The sequence below is a fragment of the Rhinopithecus roxellana genome, chromosome 13 (genome assembly GCF_007565055.1).
Source record: "Rhinopithecus roxellana isolate Shanxi Qingling chromosome 13, ASM756505v1, whole genome shotgun sequence".
NCBI classification, from domain to species: domain Eukaryota; kingdom Metazoa; phylum Chordata; class Mammalia; order Primates; family Cercopithecidae; genus Rhinopithecus; species Rhinopithecus roxellana.
Window position 1 is genome coordinate 16,552,331 of NC_044561.1, and position 17,787 is coordinate 16,570,117.

Genomic DNA, 17,787 nt, shown 5'->3' on the forward strand with positions numbered 1-17,787 from the left:
GCTAGAAAAATGATTCTGGCCGGGCGCGGTGGCTCAGGCCTGTAATCCCAGCACTTTGGGAGGCCGAGGCGGGCGGATCACAAGGTCAGGAGATAGAGATCATCCTGGCTAACACGGTGAAACCCCATCTCTACTAAAAATACAAAAAAATTAGCCAGGCGCGGTAGCGGGCACCTGTAGTCCCAGCTACTCTGGAGGCTGAGGCAGGAGAATGGCGGGAACCCGGGAGGCGGAGCTTGGAGTGAGCGGAGATCGCGCCACTGCACTCCAGTCTGGGCGACAGAGCGAGACTCCGTCTCAAAAAAAAAAAAAAAGATTCTCCTTGCCATGAACCAGTCAGTCAGGGCCTTTTTACTCTTTTTCATTTCCCTGGAAAATCCTATCCAGGACAAAATGAAGAAAAGTGCTCCAGCCTCTCTTAAAATACCACACAGACATCTCCTCCTCCTCCCCCACCTCCTCCTCCTTCTCCTCCTCCTCCTCTTCTTCTTTTTAATTTGCACATCAAAAATAAAACAGAGCTTAACTGTGTACACAGCCTACATTAAAACAGAAATGTGTTTTGCCTCATAGACATTTTCGAGCAGATCTCGAGAGACACTCTTGTGGACCCAGGGATGTGATGGTATACCCTGAGGGAGGACTACATTCTGCACATAGAAGGCAGGCAGGTAGAAACCAGAAGCAAGCAACCCATTTAGCATCCAGTAAAGTGATGGTTCCCATCAGGATTTGGGCTATAAAGGACCTGTAGTGCTCCAAGCTGCATTTAGAGGATCAAAACAAGATCAGAAACAGCACAGTAGTAGCTCCAGAACAGAGAATCCAGAGGCTTGATAGCCCCAAGTGGGAAGAGTCATGAACAGCCAGTGTAGGAAGGCTGGGGCCTTGATCTTGGTAGGCCAATTAAAGAGACCTCATCTCTGATTAGCAGCACAGCAGTTCCCAGATGTGGGCCCCTGGACATCAGAAGTAATCAAGTAACTAGTTTACAATACAGATTAATAGACCCTTCCCAATTTCTGATCCTCGCCGCTTTCTGTCTTATTTATCATGCTAGTCATTCCACCAGTCCATAAACATGTATTAATATAAAGTATCATCTATATGCTTGTTGGTCTCTTAACTGTGTGAGAACAGGGACTCCATGTATCTTGTTTAGCCTCAATGCGTAGCACAACGCCTGAAAACAATATCCATTTATTCATTTAAAAATAGGAGCATGTGCCTATCATCTGTCTGGCTTATCTAGGCACTGGGATACAGTGATCAATAAATGTGCCCCCTGCAACAAAACTTTCAGAGTCTGGTGGAGGAGACAGCCCAGGAATCAATAAATCACAGCATCATGACACACACTTTAATAACATGTATAAACATCTCCTACCTACTGAATCCACCTTCACACAGGAGCCAGAGAGATCATCCCGAAACTGAAAGACAATCCATAAATATCTTCATAGCCTGTGGCTCCTCTTCCCAAAGAGGGGTCTGTAGAATCCAGGTACCTAAGTGTCTGGGAAAGAAGTTTTCATGGTCAAAAGTCTTTGGAAGAGTCTGGGTTAAACTCAATGAAATCAGTCAAGTTTTTTTTGTTGTTGTTATATTTTAAGTTCTAGGGTACATGTGCACAACGTGCAGGTTTGTTACATATGTACACATGTGCCATGTTGGTGTGCTGCACCCGAAATCAGTCAAGTTTCTTTAATGCAGGATTTGTCAGAGGCTGCATGATACCAACATGCCTTGCAAATCTCTGAAAGGGGAGGGGGCAGCAATCACTACTTTTTAATTCTTATTTGATGTTGGCTTTTTAAATTTTTTTTTATTTTTTGGCATGTGTTGAAGGACTGGTGTTTAGAAAACAGACTTTGTAAATTCTGGCTGATCGCATCACACCCAGCTCTCCACGATTGCCTGCCAAGCCTCTGCTCCCACTCTTGTTCTGCTCTTGCACTTTAAGGAACCCAAACTACTTTTTACTTTTGAGCCTTTGCTCATGCTGTTCATCCTTTCTGCGCATTTCCCCAAGTCCTGCAGCTTCTCCCAGAACACACAAAATGTGCCTGGAACACTCACACATGTTCTTGAAGATTCCCCTCAGACACCACCTCTGCCAGAAGCCTCAGCTGTATAGGTGCCTCTTCTCTATGTTCTCACAGTCCCGCCCCCTGTCCGGCACTTAGTGTGCTATGCTCTTATGGTTGTACAGAACAAGAGCGTTTGCAGGGAAGGGGGCGTTACAAGGCTTTGTTTATCTCCGTTCTATTACCAGGGCTTTTCAGTTTGATGCTACGGATATTGGGGCTGGATAATTCTTTGTTATGGGGGCTGTGCTGGTTACCGTAGGATTTTAGCAGCATCACTTGCCGCTACCCACTAGATGCCAGTAGCATCACCACCACCTTCTCTATCCCATCCCACAAGCTGTGAGAAACAAAGACAACCCTAGACATTGCCTGATATCCCCAGAGGGATCGAAGTCATCTCTGGTTGCAAACCATTCTCCTATACATAGCACAGTGTCCAGCATTCATTAAATAAATATTTACTGAACATGTACTATACACCTGGCCCATGGCCAGGTACAGGTAATACAAATGTGAACCAAACATACCGGGCATTTAACATGCTTGCAGGAATTGCAGGTGCTTGCAGGAATTGAGAAATAAACAGATATTATTAAGAATGTAACAACAGGCTGGGCACAGTGGCTCATGCTTTTAATCCCAGCACTTTGGGAGGCAGAGGTGGGCGGATCACCTGAGGTCAGGAGTTTGAGACCAGCCTGACCAACATGGAGAAACCTGTCTCTACTAAAAATACAAAATTGGCTGGGCGTGGTGGCGCATGCCTGTAATCCCAGCTACTCAGGAGGCTGAGGCAGGTGAATAGTTTGAACCCGGGAAGCAGAGGTGGCGGTGAACCAAGATCATGCCATTGCACTCCAGCCTGGGTAACAAGAGTGAAACTCCGTCTCGGAAAAAAAAAAAAAAAAAAAAAAAAAAAAAAAAAAAGAATGTAATAACAGTCATGGTTTCATGAAGGCAGAGACACGCTTACCTTTTTTTTGATTTTTTAAATATCCAGAGCCCCTAGGGCAGTGCCTAGTACATACAATGTATTCAATTAATATTTATTGATGGATCGTATTAGCAAAAATTTTAGAGTACTTACGGTGTACCAGAAACTATTCTTAGCACTTCATGTATATGAAATTATTTTAGCTCATAATGAACCTAGTAAGTTCTATTATTACACTCACTTTACAGATAAGGAAACTAAAGCCTGGAAATTGTAAGTAACTTGACAGTGATCATGTGGTGAGTATGAGGCCTAGCTGAGACTTGAGCCCAGGCAGCCCAGTTTCAGATTCTAAGTTCAAGAGCCCCAAGTGTTATCTCCAAGGATGGCCAACATTTACAGAACTTTCCTTTGTGCTTTAATTCTCATACTTAACATCATTTTATTTGAGAAAACGTGACACAGACAGGTTAAGTAACCTCCATTCTCCCATAAGTAGTAACTGGCTGAGCTGAACCCTGTGCTCTGTCTGGCTGTGAGTGTCTGAATCTAATCACTATGCTTCATTGCCTCCATTAAGGAAGTGAAATAAAGCATTGTTAGATAGCCTAATGAGGAATGGTGTCTAAATGGTTTCTGCATCCCTCACACTACAAGCAGGGAGTCTAATACATAGACGGTGCCACACACATGACTTGAAATGATGGCAATGATGTATAAGGAATGAAACATTAGACTAGGACCAGGAGATCCAACTTGTTCACAGAGTTTCTTTGTAACCTTGTGGACTTCACACTCACACAAACAGGCCTCCACTTAACCAACAAAAATGAGAGGTTTCTAGTTTCCTGGGTTCCCTACAACTCTGATGCTGATCCCAGCAACCACAGCCCTGAGTTCACCCCGAGAGCCCCTTTTCCATCTTGGAGGCCAACCAGGTAAAGCTTTTCCTTCAAGCGTTTTGATTGGTTTGTTCACCTCCTGATGCAGGTGCGGTTTTGGTTGCCTGGCAACACAGTGATGGAGACTACCAATTCCCAGAAGAGCAATGAATGAATGAGCAGAGATAGTCACTCTGGGAGCAGTGGCCACAGCCAGAGGAGTGTTGCAGAATTCCTAACTCTATCTGTCTTGAACGTGCTTTGCCCATCCTGCTAGTACAGCAGTGTAATGGAGATATTTGGGGGAAAGAAGAAGAATTTCCATTTTGAAGGTGGTAAAAATCCTTATGCACAATCTCAAGGGATTAAAATGCTACCTGCCCAAAATGAGGTGACCCAATCACAAAAATCACAACCACAGGTGTGTTTTAGTATTAATAATAAAATATTTCCCTCCATGTAAAAAGCCATGGTTTTCTCTGTTCCACTTGCTTTTAATGATACATTCCAGGTTCTGGATTACAGGACAGGTCATATAAATTGGTGCAATTGATCCCTATGATCATCTCACAAGACAGGAAGAACTGAACTTCACTAGACAGAGTTTTTTTTTTTTTTGAGACAGAGTCTTGCACTGTTGCCCGGGCTGGAGTGCAGTGGTGTGATCGCAGCTCACTGCAACCTCCACCTCCTGGGTTCAAGTGATTCTCCTGCCTCAGCCTCCTGAGTAGCTGGGATTACAGGTGCCTGCCCCCATGCCTGGCTAATTTTTTGTATTTTTAGTACAGACAGGGTTTCACCGTGTTGGCCAGGCTGGTCTCAAACTCCTGACCTCATGGTCCTCCCGCCTCGGCCTCCCAAAGTGTTAGGATTACAGGTGTGAGCCACCACGCCCAGCCTCAGAAAAGTCTTTAGAATGAATGGTTAAGAGCAATGCTTTTCAAAGAACGTGGACCTCGGTTCAATTCCTGACCCTGGCACTCATAAAGTGTGTGACTTTAGTAAGTTTCTTAGCTTCTCTGAGCCCCTATGTCTCCATCTGTAAAATGGGGATATTAATACCTATCTTAAAGTGTCACTGAAAGAATTCAATAAGACAATGAAGGTTAAACACTTAGCAAAGAGGCTGGTGCATAAGTATATTATTATTAATTATTATTATCATTAACATTATTGCTTAAGATCACACACACTATGTAAGTGGTAAAGCCTGGATTTGAATCCAAATCTCTAGTAATGCCAAGGTAAATTTTTGCCATTATCTAATTTCTTCTTTGAAAGGAAAAGCAATTAGAATGTATTCTTTCAATGATTATTTTCAACCACTACGTGATATAGTATTTTTTAGACCAAGCAGTGCTTTCAAATGCCTTCTTTCACTGAATATGGTATGCTTACTCCTCTTAAGTCCAGATGGAGATGGTTTTGAAGAAAGCAATGATCTGCTTCTGGAAGTTAAGCTCTGCTCTCCTTCCAGGTGCTTGAAAACCAGGAGAGGGAGCCCCTCTCCCAGTGCAGTGGAGCCAGCCCAAGCAGAAGGTGACCAGGAATGCTGCTGGAACTCAGCATCCAGACTCACAGAGCCTGAACAAAGGCCAGTCAGCTGGTCCTCCTCTCATGCCTGTTCTGCTGGACACAAAGGACTGGAAGCATCAGTGTGTCTCTGGAGTCCAGCATGGAGGTACTGGTGTGTGGCCCGATGGCTGGAGTTCAGGCTGAATCTGTTCTTGCTGATGGCAAGTTAGAGATATCCCAGCCAGGTGCTTCTCCACTGCCTCCCTGCAACACACACGGTACAATTTAAATCCAGTCGTCTAGCTTCTGTCGCTACTTGCTTCTGCTTAGAATAGCTGAGCTGAATGGATCTTAGAAATCCTCTCTTTTGCATGTCAATCATAGCTGAATAAAGTGGTTCTTTTACAAAAGAAATCTTTTCCCTCTCTTTCTCTCTCCCTCTCTTTCTCCTGCTTCAATTCTCCTTCCTTCTCTCTCTCCTTTTTACCCTCTTTGTATTTGTCTTTATTTCTCTATCTCTGTCTCTCCATGCCTCACTGCCCCCTGCTCCAAACACATGCACACACTTTGCAATGGCACTTGAGCCACCTCTGGCAAATCCTGGGGCACCTGAGCCACCTCTGGCAAATCCTGACTAATCCTAAGTAATTAGAAAACCATTGACTAGGCCCAAACCCCTCATTCTACAGAGGAGGAACAGAGACCCAGAGGAGGAAAGTGACTTGCCTGAGGTCACACAGCCGAACGCCCTGACTCCCAGTCTCGTGCGCTTTCTTTTTTATGGCACTGAATACAGAACCCTTTTTCAAGTTTCCATTCTAAAAACCTCCCATTTTAAAATATGGTACTGCATTGTTCAAATAAAAAAAGAAATTGCAAGAGTTTGGATTTTTAATTAAATTTTAATTACTGTATATCCATAATAATTATAACATCATAAAAATTTAAACATAATGGAAAAGGCTAAATCCTTCTTTGGAATCCACCCACAAAAATACACGTATAATGAGGTTCCCTCCTTGCTGCTGTTAGAGATAATTATTAGCACTTTCTGTGTGTGTATGTATGTGTGTGTGTGTGTGTTTTGAAATATTTCACTCTTGTTGCCCAGGCTGGAGTGCAATGGCGCAATCTTGGCTCACCGCAACCTCTACCTCCCAGGTTCAGGTGATTCTCCTGCCCTAGCCTCCCGAGTAGCTGGGATTACAGGCATGCATCACCACGCCTGGCTAATTTTTGCATTTTTAGTAGAGACGGGGTTTCTCCATGTTGATCAAGCTGGTCTCGAACTCCTGACCTGAGGTGATCCACCCACCTCGGCCTCCCAAAGTGCTGGGATTTCAGGCGTGAGCCTGGCCCTTTTTGTGTTCTTAGAGTAGATGTGTATGTGTATGTATATGTGTGTACATACATGCTACATCCATTTTTCTTCAATTTGCCTTATTCATTGAGCAATAACGTTTGGCTATTAGAACACACATGGATCTGCCACATTCCTTTTACTGCTTCATAATATTCCACATCTATGGCCCTGCCATTGTATACTTACCCATTCCCTGTTGATGAACTGTTGGATGATTTCAGACAATGCTACAATGGGTATCGTCATATTGTGCCCTCCTCCTTCAGCACGTGAGAGAACCTGTCATTACGGACAGTCCTTAGAGATAAAGCAGCTGATTTGTGGCATATGAGCATTTTAAATGTTGAGACAGCCTCATCTCCTTTCTCTTGATGCACATTGTCGCTTGAGGGTTACTGCTGCCGAATTATTCCTTCGACGCCAAAGAGGAAATGAGATAAAATATTTTCTTGATTAAATAACACCACATGCACGGGAACAGATGGGTCTGGAAAATAGATCATGCACAGAAGGGATAAGCTGATGTGTAAATGGAAGAATTTGAAAGGTGTCCAGAGTTCCGTGACAAAGCACAATCCCTGTTAGCCTGCAACCATACCTGAGAGTTCCCTTATTAATGGCCCTCCTTCAGAGAAAAAGCATGAAGTCTCCAGAAGGTTCTTACAAGAACATAAATACACTATCTCAGAAGGGTGACACACAATGCATGGATTAATTAATCAGTTTAACCAGCAAAGAAGTGCTAAAAACTTGAACAAACAGTTCCCTTCTCTAAGCAACAATAGTACTAATTTTAGAGGGTTTTGTCAAACTTAAGTAAAATAAAAACATGCAAATGCTATTGAAAGGGCTTGACAAATAGTACGTACTCAATAGAATGTAGTTTTTAGGATTGGCTTAGAGTTATAAAGGACAAAATAGATACACTTCACGCTGGATACGTGACTGGGATTGGAAAATGTTTGGTGAGGAAATGTCCTAAATTGATCTTCACTAGGGTGTAGTTAGCCCCTAACATCAGAAGGCACTTGAATAGTTCATACCCATTATTCCAGGGTCAATGGTACCTTCAGCCCTACCCTCTCAACACTAAGAAGCAGCTATTAGGCCGGGCGCGGTGGCTCAAGCCTGTAATCCCAGCACTTTGGGAGACTGAGACGGGCGGATCACGAGGTCAGGAGATCGAGACCATCCTGGCTAACACGGTGAAACCCCGTCTCTACTAAAAAATACAAAAAACTAGCCGGGCGAGGTGGCGGGCGCCTGTAGTCCCAGCTACTCGGGAGGCTGAGGCAGGAGAATGGCGTAAACCCGGGAGGCGGAGCTTGCAGTGAGCTGAGGTCCGGCCACTGCACTCCAGCCCGGGCGACAGAGCGAGACTCCGTCTCAAAAAAAAAAAAAAAAAAAAAAAGAAACAGCTATTATTATGAAGTAGCTGAGGCATAAAGAGTGGCTCACAGCTAGGAAATTCAGAGTTGGAACCCAAACCAAGGTGTGTATGGTTTCAAAGCCCAATTTGCCTTTTTTTTTTTTTAAACAGAGTCTCGCCCTGTTGGAGTACAATGGTGTGATCTCGGCTCACTGCAACCTCCGTCTCCCACGTTTAAGCGATTCTCCTGCCTCAGCCTCCTGAGTAGCTGGGATTACAGGCACACGCCACCATGCCTGGCTAATTTTTGTATTTTTAGTAGAGACGGGGTTTCACCATGTTGGCCAGGCTGGTTTTGAACTGATCTCGTGATCCACCCGAAGTTTGCAGACATGAAGACGCTAGCAGACAAGAAGTTGAAATGAAGAGGCTAGACAAGGTCCAGGAAGTGGATCTGAGATGTTAACTTCAGCTCAGGTCCTCTCAACCTTGACTATACATTAGTGTCATCTGGGAGGCTGAAAAAACACATATACCTTCTGAAACCCTGGCCCCGCTCCCTGTCAACTGATTTGGTTGGGGAATCAGGGGCCAGGGCATCAGAGGCCAGGTCACTGGTGCACTGTAAGTTCTAGAGGTGATTTTAACATGCAGCCAGCAGTGAGAACTGCTGCCAAGGTGTTTTCATGGCTGTTCCCACTGGACTTAGTTTTCTCTCTGCCTTGCTGCAGCTGCTCCCTGGTGAGTCGTGGAGGCAGATGTATTAGAACAGCACCTTTGAAAGTGACATGATCAGCTAAAACCTTCAAGCACCCTTAATTACAAATGAACACCCACTGACATCTGCCTCCCTTTAAGGGGGACTCCAAGGACTTGGAAACTTATTTCTCTGGTTGCCATGACAATCCTTTGCAACGTCAGCAAAAATGCTCTGTGCTGCAAACAAGCTAGCACAAAAATCTCCTAACGTCTTCAGCTCAGAATGAACCTCAGCACCCGATCAGGACTTGTCACGTCTGAGCCTTTACTCAGGAATCCCAGGAAAGAACCACAGATGTTAGGAAGTTCTAAACACTCTCTTCATTTGACCAGGTCTCAGAGATAAAACAAATTGCCTCATGTTGAGGAATAAACTTACATTTTCAAATTTTCTTTTATTCTATCCTTAACTTCCCCATCTTCCCAAAAGATTTTTTTTTAATTCAAATGGGAAACAGGTGAAACCAAACAGTTGTCCTACTTTCACCTTGTCGTTGAAACCTCTTTGAAAAGTCGCAAGAGTACTTTACTCCTCCAGCTGATAAAACTTAGCATTTTACCCCTCAGGGACAGGTTTGAATTTGTACCCACACTCCCATCAGTTTTCACACCTAGCAATTCATCTTTAATGATGTGGAGTTTAGGCACCATGATAGGTATGTAGGGGAAAATATTAACAAGCTTTTCCTATCGCCTTACAAATCTTGCTGTGGATGGACAACCAAAAACACTCCACTCTTGCCGGTCAGTATAATTAAGCCTTAGCTGAATGAAGTGGAAACGGTCCTGAATTAGGACCTAGCTCCCAGGTACAGCTCTGTCACTCACCAGCTATGTTACATGACACGAAGCTGTGTGTGCTAAAACCACACATGACCTTTGTTGTCACAGAGAACTGAGTTCGAGTTCTCACCTCAACTATGTATTATCTATATGAGCTTGGGCCACCCTCCATTTCTTCATCCATAAAATGAGGATATTAATACCTCCTTAACAAGATCGGCATATGGGTATATAAAGCATTTAGCAGTGCCTGGTACATAACATGTGTTCGGTAAATGGTAGCTATGATTATAATAATCTATAAACTGTGAATACTATCTATTCTGCCTACTTCACAGGAGTGCATATGAAATGAGGGAATTTATATGAAAGTACTTTGAAAAACTACAAAATTTACATACGAGAGGGCTATTTCTAGAGTGGTTTTGTTATTATAAGAGCCTGCTCACTTAAAAAAAAAAAAAAAGTCTGTTAAGAATAGCAGACTTGGGTTCTTTTCAAAAACAAATAACCTTTTAAACACTACCACCAGCACCCCATGGGGTTGGACTTCTTACTGAGTAGTGAGGGAACGTGTATACCTATTACCATGTGTGCATCCATCTGTATGCAAATTCCTGCGCTGAATTGCTGCCCTGGGGAAAGGATCATATGATGCAATATGTTTCTTTTCTTCCTAGATCCATGAGGATTTTTGGTTAAAAGCAAGAGAAATAACTGGAGTGGCTAACACAAGAAGACAGTTTAACAGAGTTAGGAGACTCAAAAATAAAATTGGGTAGGGGACAGGGATGGCAGGACCAGACTTGAGAAACAGAAATCTAGGAAATTCTTGAGGTTGGGCGACAAGATTCATGACCAAGAGTCCAGGAAACTGCTGCCACCATTATCGTTGTAAGCAAGCAGTCTTATGTCCAATTTCTCTCTTCATCTTTGTCACTTTTGGGAGAGGGAAAGTCTCAGGAGTGAGCATCCAATTGGCTCAACTTAGACGACGTCCTTTCTTCAAGGATTTTTGGGGGAGTTGGGGAGTGGTAAATTGTGAAAGAATCTGTCCCTGGGAATTGCCAGGTCACCATACCAAAAAAAAAAAAAAAAAAAAAAAAAAAAAAAAAAAAAAAAAAATTCCCCCAAAGAAACGTGGAATACAAATAGAAATTTAAAAATCTCCCAGGAAGCTACCTTTTGTCAGCTCTCATCTTACTGATGAAGAAGGTTCAGAGAACTTATTCAAGGGCTCAGTGTCAGGTTTCCTGGTTCCTAATCCATGTTGACCCTCCTACACAAAACTCAGCAATTTATAAAATCATAAGCCATTTCTCCAGCTTTAAATGATGTCTAAGGTGGAGGAGATAGGAGCAAAAGGGACTGTACTCTGCAGAAAGCGATTTTCTGTTTTCAGGCGTTTTTCATTACATGAGCTCAGTACATAAGAATAAATAACGCTAGAATGCAGCTGACCTCCAATGCATGATGGGAGAACCTCATTACTGCAAAACCCTTGGTGATATATATTGAGAAGTGGCTACAATACATTGAATTTTCAGGAGAAACCATTAAGCGCCCCTGCATCTAATTGCCATTTTTTCTTATTCAGAGTGCAATAAAAAATAATTTTCCACGCAATAATTTGCCTGGCTTCTCATATAAACCTCTATCTCATTCTGCTTCCTCTTTCCTTCCTTGCTTCAGATTGACAGTACTGAGGACTTTTAGATTTTCAGACCCAGACATGAGCACACACCTTCCATGTTTCCCCAAGCAACATTCCTGTGCATATTTGAAAACCCGTAGTTAAGAAAAATTACGATGATGTTACAGCTCCTAAGGTTATAGTTGGGAGAAGTCTTGGAGGAGCTGTGATCTAGCCTGAGGGAAACTGAGGCTTAGAAGATATATGCCAGGTAGATGGAGGTAGGGGCGGGTCAAATGCCATTAAAGACTATGCTGGGTTTGATCCTATTGTTTCCCATTATTGTTCTCATCCAATCTGGACAGACACTAAGAGGGTTTCTTTAAAGGGCTGAAGGTATTGTCTAATCCAGAGGTGGAAATAGTTCCTAAGGGGATAAATCCAGACTATACATGGGTTTGATCTTGTCCAACAGTCTTGGTCAATACAGTCTTCTAAAAAGTTTTAGTTAATTGGCCGGGCATGGTGGCTCACGCCTGTAATCCCAGCACTTTGGGAGGCCAAGGCAGGCAGATCATGAGGTCAGGAAATCGAGACCATCCTGGCTAATGCGGTGAAACCCGTGGTGGTGCGCGCCTGTAGTCCCAGCTACTCGGGAGGCTGAGGCAGGAGAATGGTGTGAGCCCCAGGAGGCGGCACTTGCAGTGAGCCGAGATCACGCCACTGCATTTCAGCCTGGGTGACAGACCAAGACTCTGTCTCAAAAAAAAAAAAAAAAAAAAAAAAGTTTTAGTTAATTACCAGCATTTTAAAAACTAGAGCTTTAACATAATCTGAATTTCTGGCCTTGTTATAAAAATCAAGGTCTGGCGCAGTGGCTCATGCCTATAATCCCAGCATTTTGGGAGGTCAAGGCGGGTGGATCACGAGGTCAGGAGTTCCAGACCAGTCCGGCCAGTATAGTGAAACCCCGTCTCTACTGTCTCTACTAAACATACAAAACTTAGGCAGGCATGGTGGTGGGTGCCTGTAATCCCAGCTACTCTGGAGCCTGAGGCAGAAGAATTGCTTGAACCCAGGAGGCAGAGGTTTCAGTGAGCCGAGATGGTGCCACTGCACTCTAGCCTGGATGACAGAGCAAGACTCAGTCTCAATAAAAAACAAACAGACAAACAAAAAACAGAATATCTGGCAACTCTGGGCCTCCATTCCCATTTGGCAAAAATCGGTTGGAGCTGAGCAGTGACTCTGGGCCTCCATTCCCATTTGGCAAAAATCGGTTGGAGCTGAGCAGTGACTGTACCCTTAGGCAGGTGTGCATACCTCAGTCTGTCACAAGCCCCACCCCTCCTTTGTATTACACCCTGCCAACCTCACTTAGTACATGACTACCCGGCCACATCAGTATTAAAGTTTGGGATCCTTCAGCTAGTCTTATGCCCTCTTAGTTACTGAGGTTAGAGTCACTCCCTCTTAGTTACTGAGATCATATACTAAAACTCATGCAGTAAGTGGAAGATGCTGGGTGAGAACCTTCCTGATCTTGGTAATAGTACCATTACTCCACAGTGGCTCAAGCTAAACACCTAGGAGATTGTCTTCTTTCATCCCTTTATGTCAACCCCTGTCATAGTCAATTTTGTGCCACTATAACAGAATATCACAGACTGGGTAATTTATAAAGAACAATAATTTAGTTGGCTTATGGCTCTGGAGGCTGGGAAGTCCAAGATTGAGGGGCTGCATCTGGTAAGGGCCTTCATGCTGAGTCATCCCATGGCACAAGGCAGAACAAGAGAGCAGCAGAGGAGTGGGGAGAGGACCACTCCTGGCATTAATGGAATCACCTCTTAAAGGTCCTACCTGTCAACACTGTTGCATTGGGGATTAAGTTTCCAACATATGAACTTTGGGGGTCACATTGAAACCATAGCATCCGCTAAATCCAGCCTAATCCATCGGCAAGCCTTCCTGTGCTACTTTTGACACACATTTTAGGGGCTCCACCTTTTCCCCATCTTGCTGTCACCACCCTGGTCTTCATCACCATAATCTCTTGCCTGAATTGTTCCCTCCAGATTGATATGATGAATCCCTGATCCTCACGGTGGCCTACAAGGTTCTGGGTGATGGTGATTCCACACTAGTCTACCTCTGGCCATAACCCACTCTCCCCTCACTCAACCATCCTGGGGGCCAGTTCCAGCTTCAGAACCATACATCTGCTGACCCCTCTGTCAGCAATGCTCCTGCTTCAGCCCTGGAATCGTTTTTGTCCTCCAACTATCAAATATCACACAAGTGGCCCAGAGACCACCCTGGGTATAGCAGTCCTAGATCTCTTTCTTTTCTTTTCTCTCTTTCTTTCTCTCTTGAGATGGCATCTAGCTCTGCTGTCCAGGCTGGAGTGCAGTGGCGCTATCTCGGCTCACCGTAACCTCTGCCTCCGGGTCCAAGCAATTCTGCCTCAGTCTCCCGAGCAGCTGGGACTACAGGTGTGCACCACCATGCCCAGCTAATTTTTATATTTTTAGTAGAGACGGGGTTTATTATCTTGGCCAGGCTGGTCTGGAACTCCTGACCTCGTGATCCACCCGCTCTGGCCTCCCAAAGTGCTGGAATTACAGGCGTGAGCCACAGGCAACCGGCCGACATCCTCTTGTTTTTTTCGTTTGTTGTATATAACCTATCCCCTCCCCCACCCCATGCAAAGTCCAGGAGGACGATAGACTGTCTTGTTCCCTGTTGCATTCTGGCCCTAGGGCCTAGCCCACAGCCTGGGACATGTGCTGACCAGGGGCCCTGGTTTCCCTGAGGTGCCACTTGAGGTCCGGGAGGTCAACTGACTTTCCCGAAGGTGGATGGATTCCAAGGACACTGCACTCTTCGTACTCCCGGAGGGGCGTCTAGACACTCGTGAGACCCAGAATTATTAGTTAACTGGGCTCCTCAGCCCGGTGAGAGCTCAGAGTCTAGAAGCAACTTTCCCCGCCTGGAGAGGTGAACCCAGCACCGCAGAGGGGAGAGGCGTGGGCGAGGGAGTGGGCGCGGGTGGGCGGGGCCGTCCGGGGGCCTCTTTGCCCGAGCCAATGGGGCGCCGCGGCGCGGGGAGGCCGGGCCGCCGGGCGGGGGCGCTCGCGCGCGGTGAGGGGCAGAGGCTGAGCTCCCGGGATCCGGAGCGGATCTACTGGCGGGCGCCGCGCCGAGGCACCACCGGGCGCCGAGTTCCTGGCGGCTCGCACGGTAAGCGGCGCGCCGCCGCAAAGTAGACTTTGTAGGGTTTCTGACAGCCGGGAGACCCCACCCCGAGCGGGGGCTGCTGGTGCGTTCTCGCGTCGGGCTGCGTCCGCTGGAGCTCCGGCTCTGTGTCCGCTGGATGCGGGCGCACGGAGGGGCAGGGAGGGAGGCAGGTAGCCGCGCTCCACGGTGTCTCCCCAGGCTGCCGCTGCCGGGGCCCTGGGCCGGTCCCTGGGACAGACAGATCGGCGTGCGGGGGCCGTCTGCCGGGCCCGGGAGCCGGGGGCGCGCAAGACTGTGGATCCTAAGACTGCCTCCACCCAGCGCCCGGCCGGCTGAAGAGCTTGCGGGAAACCAGGAACCGCAGCGGCTGGACCTCTGCTCTGCGCCGGCTTCTAGGACCTGCCTTAGGTCCCCAGACCCCTCATGACCTGTTGCCTTGGGTTTGGGGGGTCAGATTTGTCACGCCATGGCCGATTTCCAGTCAGCCTGGGGGCAGGACGAAATCTCAGAGTGGTTCCCTGGCCAAGCTAGAAGCAGAGAATAGCTCTGGATACAGCACCTCGTGTATCTATCCAGCACTTACTTGGCTCTTTCTGAGTGCCAGGCATGGTGCCAAGCCCTAGCAGCATGAAGAATGGCCTTGGGGAGCTCCTGGGGCTAAGAGGGACAGTAGGAGGAGCAATTGCAGTGCAGGGTAGTGCGGAAGACTCGAGATGGAGAAGAGGACGGTTAGGAAGCCAGGAAGGCTTCAGAGAGTAGGTGACCATTGACTAGAAGTCGGAGGTTTTGCCTGCCTGAAAAGTGTGTTTGGGGTGGGAGTTGATGGGGAGCAGGAATTCCAGGTGGATTTTCTTGTGTAAAGGTAGAGAAACTGAAAAGGTCCGGTGTCCTGACCTAGAACATCAGATAATTCTACAGCAGATAATGGAGTAGGACCAGGTCTTGTTATAGGTAGGAAATAAGTTGTCGACATGGCAGGGAGCTAAAACATGCACAGACCTTAAAGTGCAGCCTTAGAATATTTAGAATTTTATCCTGGAATGAAGGAGGGCCGTGGAAGATTTCTGATCAGTGATCAGGTCTCTCTGGCAGCTCTGGGGACAACGGATGGAGACCGGAGCATCAGAAAGCCGGTAAGTTGTAGTTACTTTTTGGACCTTGGCTGCAAATACTCTTCCCCGCCTAAGAGAGCCCCCTCTGCCCGGGAGCCCTGCTCCCTGGCTTCTGGACATGGATTCAGGCGAAGAGATGCTGTCCGTATAATGCTTGCTTCTGCAGCCTGTACATCAGTTTGATACTGTTTCTGGAGCCTGTGACCTTGGTCTTGTCATCAGGACTCTGGAGGGTGCCTCTGCTCTTCTTTTCTCATCTTCAGGCCCTCTGTGTGCCCTTCTGCTCTCCCTGGGCTCCCCTTTCTGTTTTACGGAGACCCAGTCTAAGCCATTGGAGGCAAGGCTGTGTGTAGATTGGTGTAGTAGAAAGAACAAGGGCTAGCTGGGAAATCAGACTAGAATGTCACTTTAGCCAAGGCTCTGGGGACATTAGCAACCTTCATGAACCTTCTTTTTCTGATTTAAAAGGAAATCATCATACTTATCTGTCATGGGTCAGGTTCCCTGGAGAAAGACTTGGTGCTTCTGAGATTTGTGTGCAGATAAGGGAAGCAGGATTGGGTAGAGGGAGATGTTGATCTATGGTGTAGTGCAAGAGAGGCCTCAATCCATCCCATGAGACAAAGGGACAAGGCCTTTGAAGCTTAATGTTGATCAGCCAGTGGGTGCAGGCTGACCCTAGGAAGGGAGCTTGGATGTCCCTTCAGCAGTACAGTTCCTGATTAGGGACTCAGCTGGGAGCTGGAGTAACCAACACTCTGGCAGCCGGACATGGGGAAGTCATGAGTGTCTTGGTCTTGGAGGGGGGTTGAGAGTTTCCCCAGGGCATCCGCTACACTACCTCACAAATGAGGTAGTGCTTTGTACTGTGTCTGGTGTGTAGTAGATATCTTAAAATTATTCATTTCTCTCACCTTTAAATTTCGTGACTGCACCTGAAAATGAGTTTTGGAATTTGAGTTGAGTCAGCTTTTGTGAGGAGCTTTTACTAATCATAGCCACAAAAACTACTGCTTCCCATTTTTGAGTGTCTATTATGTATATACATTCTCTCCTAGTTGTCCAGTAATACTCCAACTTAGGTACTTTTATTCTCATTTTAAAGTAAACCTAGTCTCTTCCAAAACCCAACAGAGTTGATGTTCTTTTGCCACAAAGTAATAATTACAATAGTGAGAACAATCACTTACAACTCTGTGATTTGTTACACTTTCCAAAGTGCTTTCATTGGTGGATTGTTTGATTAATCATTCATTCATCCACTAATTAATCAATCAATGTGTGTGGAGTGCCTCTTGAGGGGTAGGTGCTGTCACAAGTGCTGGGGAGAAAGCTCAGTCTGTTAGAGGAGATGGACATTAAATACTTGGATTCGTCAAAAGCAAGCGTTGAGGGATGGAACATTGCATTGCATAGCCAGGATGTGATAGAGAATAACAGGCTCTTTGTCCAATTGACTCCTTGTCTTTCAGCTTCAATATAACCTTCTCGGAAAGGCCTTCTGTACTCCCTCCTTTTTATTCTCCCTTCATAACGGTCATTTATCTATTTTATTTACTTTCCTATTGTTGGTCCTCCCCTTTAGACTGCAGACTCCAGGGGATCATACGTTGCTTCATCCCAGGAGCCTACCACAGGGTTTAGCATGTATTTCTTAAATGAGTGACATGAATGAAGGGTGGATGTGCTTAACAGGGTAGTCAGGGAAGGTCTCCCAAAGGAGTGATATTTACGCTGAGATCTGGGGGACGAGAAAGATCCAGCAATGCCAAGATCAAGAGGCAGAGAGAACAGCTTAAATTCAAAGACCATGAGGTGGAGGAATGGAGCCCATTGTGGCTGGAGCACATAGTGGGCAAATTGTGTGGAGTGGCCTGAGATGAGTTTGAAGGTGATGAAGTCTTGGAGGCCATGCTGAGCTTAGATTTTTATCTGAAGTGCAACGAATCATTGAAGGATTTTAAACCTGATATAACAGTGTATATTTGTGTGTTGTCTGTTAAGCCTCTGGGAGGCAAACTCCTTGAAGAAAGGTGCTTAGTAAATATTGCCTAAATGAATGGATGATCTGGTTTATGTTTTGAAAGGAGACCATCTCAGCTACCAGG

At 45.8% G+C, this 17,787-nt stretch overlaps 1 protein-coding gene across 2 annotated transcripts in view; it reads left to right on the forward strand.

Annotated features, from left to right (window-relative positions):
- The first annotated feature begins 14,518 nt into the window (after positions 1–14,518).
- SYN3 (synapsin III) overlaps positions 14,519–17,787 on the forward strand; it is a 547,449-nt gene continuing 544,180 nt past the window's right edge. Inside the window, exon 1 of one of the 2 annotated variants that reach the window (XM_030915417.1) lies at positions 14,519–14,570. The gene's annotated coding sequence lies outside the window, so the exon portion shown is untranslated. Of the gene's footprint in view, positions 14,571–15,003; positions 15,327–17,787 lie in introns of those variants that run through there. The other variant, XM_030915416.1, reaches the window with a different exon arrangement.